The sequence below is a fragment of the Callorhinus ursinus genome, unplaced genomic scaffold (assembly GCF_003265705.2).
Source record: "Callorhinus ursinus isolate GAN/ISIS: 27379988/994484 unplaced genomic scaffold, GSC_fseal_2.0 scaffold77, whole genome shotgun sequence".
Lineage (NCBI taxonomy): Eukaryota > Metazoa > Chordata > Mammalia > Carnivora > Otariidae > Callorhinus > Callorhinus ursinus.
This window is the reverse complement of record NW_027397139.1, coordinates 4,320,833-4,326,421: the sequence shown is the minus strand read 5'-3', so window position 1 is coordinate 4,326,421 and position 5,589 is coordinate 4,320,833. Positions and strand designations below refer to the sequence as shown.

At 58.2% G+C, this 5,589-nt stretch overlaps 1 long non-coding RNA gene across 1 annotated transcript; it reads left to right on the top strand.

Moving 5' to 3' along the window:
• Nucleotides 1-255: 255 nt before the first annotated feature.
• On the top strand, nt 256-3,988 carry LOC141371561 (uncharacterized). The gene is made up of 2 exons (XR_012376604.1): nt 256-2,112; nt 2,681-3,988. It is a non-coding gene; the product is annotated as an uncharacterized lncRNA (long non-coding RNA).
• Nucleotides 3,989-5,589: the final 1,601 nt, after the last annotated feature.

Genomic DNA, 5,589 nt, shown 5'->3' with positions numbered 1-5,589 from the left:
GGGGGGGGGTGCTGTGGGCGCCAGGGGCGCCGGGAGGGGGTGGGGGAGAGCTGGGGCATGTGTGCTGTTGCTGGAGGAGGAGGCTGGGTATGGGGAGATGGGGTCTGGGCTGGACTGTGCTCCTGGCCCGTCCCTCATCCTGCCCTGGCCTTTGTCTCCCTGGGGTCAAGCTCTTGAATGGTATCATCCTTCCAGCAAGCTCCAGAGGCCTCACTGTCAAGAGTCCCCATTTTACAGATGGGGAGACCGAGACCAGGGGTGCCGCCCCATTGCAGTGAGGGGGGAAACGGGCATAGGGAGTCTGGTGGGGGAGGGGAGCATGGTCAAAGCCGGCGGGGAGGGCAGAGCCTGTGTTCTGCCCATCACACCCTGGCTTGGGCAGCGGTCTCCCAGGCCCTCCCCCAGCACCCTGCCCTCCCCAGTCCCCCCCCATCGGGCCCACCTGGCCCAAGACTCCCCAGGGACCGTGGAAGCTGCTTTTCAAGGCTTGGGGACACTCAGGCATGCAAAACCCCATGCTGGGCCAGGCTGAGGGTAGGCTGCCCCCCGGCTCCGCTGTGCATGGGGGGGGGGTCCCAGAGGGCCTCTGTGTTCCTCCCCATAAAGTACCAATGGCAGGGTCTGGGGAGACAAGAGCACAGCAGAGCTGGGCCTGGGTTCGAGACCGGATCGTGCTGTGGTCTTGGCAGTTCTTTACTCTCCATGAACCTTAGCAGGAACCTGGGCATCTGGGCATTGCCCCCCACCAAGATGGGGGCCTCTGGGAGCCCGTCTTGTCACTGGGCGGACGCCTCTGCAGAGGTACGGAAGCACTGAGGGATCGTGGGGATCTCCATTCCTCAGCTTCTGGGGGGCCTCTGGGGAGCCAGGCGGGGAGCGGGGCTCTGCCCCCCGGGGCTGTGGGAGAGGCAGCCCCTCGCCACCCTCGTTCCCGCTGCGTCAGATTAAACTGAGAAGGCCCTGTTCTTCCTTTCTGCTCTATTTGGATTTTTTCCTTTTAATTCAAGGAAGAAGTGGGTGGAGGAAGGGGGAAGAAGGTGTTTAAATTAAGTCCTGGTAATATAAGAAAAATTACATTTTTTCATTCCTGGACGGGAGTTTCATAAAGATAATTATTGTGCTTACTTGTTCTCTCTATGACGAATGTTATTTTTATTTTGTGCTTCTTTATCCTCATCTCCCGGTGTGAGGGGCTTTTGGGGGGCGGGCAGAGGGGGCAGCCAGCGTGAGGTCAGGCGGGCCGGGCTATTTCCATGTGCACGAACGGGCTTCACGTGTGTGAAACCGCACTGGCCCCCACCGGCCTCCAGGCCTCCTGGCCCCTCCCAGTCCTGCACCCCAAGTCCCCTTCCCTCATGACTCGTTGCTGGTGCCGCCGTACCACCCCCGTCCCCTCCAGGGTGCTTGCCATGTGGGCCAAGAAGCAGGGAGCAATAATGGGAGGATTTTAGGCATGAGGACCGAACGTGCTTCTGCCTCCCTGTGGCCTCCAGCAGGGTGGGTCCCTTTCTGGGGGAGGTGGGGAAGCAGCCTCTCTCCCAGGGGTTACTGGCTTCTGTTGGCTCCCAGATGGAGTACATCATTTCCAAAGCACTTACTGGGCGACAGATGAGGCCCCAATAGAGGGTGACTTGCCCACAGGCACCAGAGAGCAGGTATTTGATCCCAGATCAATCATTTGGTTATACTGATTTTTTTTGCTGTTCAATCCATTCATAACAAACGTATTTTTTGTTTATCACCTTACCTTTGAACCTTGCCCTGTGTTGCCCTGGGGTGAGATGGAACCAGGCAGACACCCCCATTCTCTGGGGTCAGGGTTCAGCAAAGGGAGGGGCAGGGGGAGTGTGCAGGAGGACTTCCTCCTGGGAAACAGAGGACATTGTGTCTGGGGCTTTGATGTATGATTAGGAGTTTTATGGGTGGACCCTCCCATAGCCTTGGTTCAGGGTTGAGTTACCAGTGTGGGGAAGGGGATATAGCCCCAGGAGGTCTCTGGCACTGAGAGCCCCCTACTCCGCCAATCCCCAACCCCCTCTCTTCCAGCTGCCACACCACCCAATGCTGTGGACCGACCCTGCCTGAGGCTGAAGGTCTATGTTCGGCCGACTAGTAAGTGCTCAGGGCGCCGTCCTTGTGTCCTGAACCCACAGAACCCACTCAGTGATCAGCAGAGCAGAGCGCTCAGAGCACAGCCCTGGGAGTCCCATGACCTCAGCAATGGCTGGGGCAGCCCCTGCCCCGAGCCTCAATTTCCCCATCTGTAAATGAGGACAACATTTCAGACATTTGAGAGTGAAGGTGAAGGGCAGGACCTGGCCCTGTGCTGAGGCCATAGCCCTTTTCACCCAAGAGTGAGCATCAGGAAAGTTCCTGAGCTAGACCTAAGGGCCCATGTCCCGAGCTCTTAAAACATAGCCACATCCAAAGAAGAGGGGGTCTCCGCAGCCCCTTGTGACTTCACCCAGGTGCCGGGCACACATGATGTGGCACCTGCTGTGTGCCATGCTCTGCACAGGAGGTCCAGCCCCAGTGAAGATGGTCAGAAATGTCCCGCTGAGGTGCGGCTGAGGTTGATAAGCTCCAGGAAGCCGAACGTGGGTGTGGGGGTGCAGATGGTTAGGGAGGGGGGTGAGGGGGGTTGGGCCACCTGATGACCATTGTCTCTGTGTCCCCCCAGACGAGACCCTGTACGAGGCCCCTGAGCCCATCTTCACCAGCAATAACTCATGCAGCGGCTTGGGCAGCTGTCGGCTCGTCCTCAGCACCGTCCCTGTGCTGTGGACCCTCCTGGGCTCCTAGTCCCGGCCCACCTGGACGCCCCGCCTAGAGACCAGATAGAGACTCCAATTCTCCCATGACTGGGGCTGCCCCTGCCGGGCGGGGGGGCTGTCCACCGCCCCAGGGCCAGCCCTGGGGGTGTGTGGCTGAGGACCCCGAGGCCCGAGAGGCCGGGTAGCTGGCCAGCTCTTCTAGAGTTCTGGAGAACCCAAGAACCTCTCGGCAGTGTTGTTCTTTTATGGCAGAATCAGAAAGACTTGAGTTTTTAATTTAATTTATTCCTTGCTGTTGCCGGTGACTTTGGGAAGGAAACAGAATAGACAGGGCGGGGCGGGGGGTGGGGGGGAACATGGCCCCCTGGGGCACGGGCCTCAGGAGACGCCTGGTCTGCTCACTCCATTTGTTGGGTCCAGGCTGGAGCCCACCCTGGACCTCCTACGCACCCTTGGGACAGGCCACTCTGAGACGGAAGGGGTGAGTGGTGAGTGCCCCCCAGGCCCCGGTCCAGGAATCGGAGCCCGCCTCAGACCCCTGTGCCCTGCCCCACCCTCCTTGCTCCTGATGATCCTTTCCCAGAGTGGAAATCTGGGATGTTTCACCGGGGGGCCCCTTCAGAGTCACAGCCCCCCCGAGTCTTAGAACTGCTTGCCGTGCCCCCCAGCCTCACCTGATCACCCCTGAGGCCAAGAAGACATGACATTTCTGTAAATAGAGCAAGTATATACTGTGATTTATTTTTACTGTATTCCTAAGGACGGCCTGGAAAGTTCCTTTTTTTCACCCCTTCTTGGGAGAGGGGCACTTTTTTTTCTTTTTTTGGCGGGGGTGGGGGGGCGGGGGGACTTTTTAGAGTAGAAGCCACACTTCGCAATAAGCTGGATTGTCTGTCAGAGCCCCTCCCCCTACTCTAGGACCTAATGATGTTTATAAGAGAAAACAGGACAAAGCAGAATGTGGGGGCCACCCCCACAAAAGGACACCCCCCCGACACTTAAAAGAAGCAAACAGCATTTATATGGATTTCATATTTCTACCCGCCTTTCCTGATCTGTGTTTTCTATATATTATATATACGTATATGTCGTGCGGCCACCATGAGGCTCAGGCACGCCGGGTGGGCTTTCGTAGGGCAGCGCGGGCTCCCCGCTCCGTTACGATCAACTTTGGATTCTGTATTTTTTTATAATAAAACAAGCATAAACCTCAAGGTGGTGCGTGCATGTTTGGGGCCACTGACCCCGATTGGAGGGGCACATGGACCACAACTTTGGAGTTGTGGCTGGACTCCCCTGGGGAGGGGTGTCTTCGAGGAGCATCTGGGGTCAATCATGATGGATTCTTGGGCGGTTTGGAGGCCAGGCCCTGGGATGAGTGTTTTATGGGGCGCTGTCCTTCATTGCCCTCCTTGGCCCTCAGATTCCCCCCCTGAGAAATGGGAATAAGCCCCCTCTCCCCCCTGGGGCAGCTGGGAGGAGGGGGGGAAGAGACCGTGAACTCAGCAGGAGCAAATTGAAAGCCGGGACCCCAGGGCTGATCAAGGCCCCCCTGCTCCCTCCTCCATGCTGGGGTTGGGAGGAGTGGGGGGCGCTGGCAAATCCTCAGATTCCGTCATGGCTCTTTCAGGATCCAACCACATCCTCTGACCTCTAGGTCTCCGAGCTCTGCTGCTGTGTGACCCAGTTTCCCTAACTGCCCAGGCCAGGGTAGGGGTCTGTCTGTTGCCTCTTAATCCCTTTCTGGCTTTGGAAACGGCATGTATCGGGGGCTGTGGGGTCCCAGGGGCCTTCACCCCAGCCTCACCCCAAATAGGGATACAGGGAGGTTGGGGGCCACCCAGAAGGGCCAATGGACGGGGGTCCTCTCAGCTGCTCGTCCCCTTGGTGCCACCTGCCAGGACCACATCCTCTCGGGCACAATTAGCAGGGAGGGAAGGCTCTCGGCTAATTAATTCAGCCGAGCGGGGCCCAGCGACAGGGACTGCCTCTTAATGAACCCAGTGAGCAGCACAAAGATCCCTGTGTGCACCCCGCCCGCCCTGCCCAGTGTTGCAGGATGGACGATGGACACCTGTGCTGAGCACCATGGAGGCCCTAAGGATCCCCCATTCCATGGTGAGGACCCCGAAGCTCAGAGAGGGAGGAGGCCTCCCTGAGGCTGCTTTCCCAAGACCCCTTGCCACAGGGGACGGACGACTACACAGGGACCGTGGGGCGGAATCCTAGCAACTGACTGCAATTTTCTTATTAAAAAAAAGTTATTGAGATATAACTCGCATACCACACCATCCATTTAAAATGTTAGTACATTCACAGGGTTGCACAACCAGCTCCACTATCTGGGTCCAGAATTCTCACCGTCCCCAAAGGCAACCCTGTCCCCATGATGTCATCCCCACCTTTGCCCCCCCAGCCCCCGGCCCGTCCCCCCCGGCCCCCGGCCCCCGCGGGCCTCCTTCCCGTCCGCGGATGAGCCCGTTCCGGACGTGTCACCCACGTGGACTCACACCCCGCGTGGCCTCTGGTGTCTGGCTCCCTCCCTGCGCGTCGTGGGCTCGGGGTCCGGCCCCGGGGCCGCGTGCGTGGGGGAGCCTGGCTCCTGCTCTCCGCTGCGGGACGCTCCAACATGTGGATATATCACATTTGGGTTATCCTTTCACCAATTCATGGACATTTAAGGTGTTTCCAGCTAGCTATTATAAGGATTTTTTTTAAAGATTTATTTATTATTTATTTTGAGAGAGTGAGAATGAGAGAGAGAGAGAGAGAGAGAGAGAGAGAGAGAGAGAGAGAGAGCGCGCGCGAGCACATG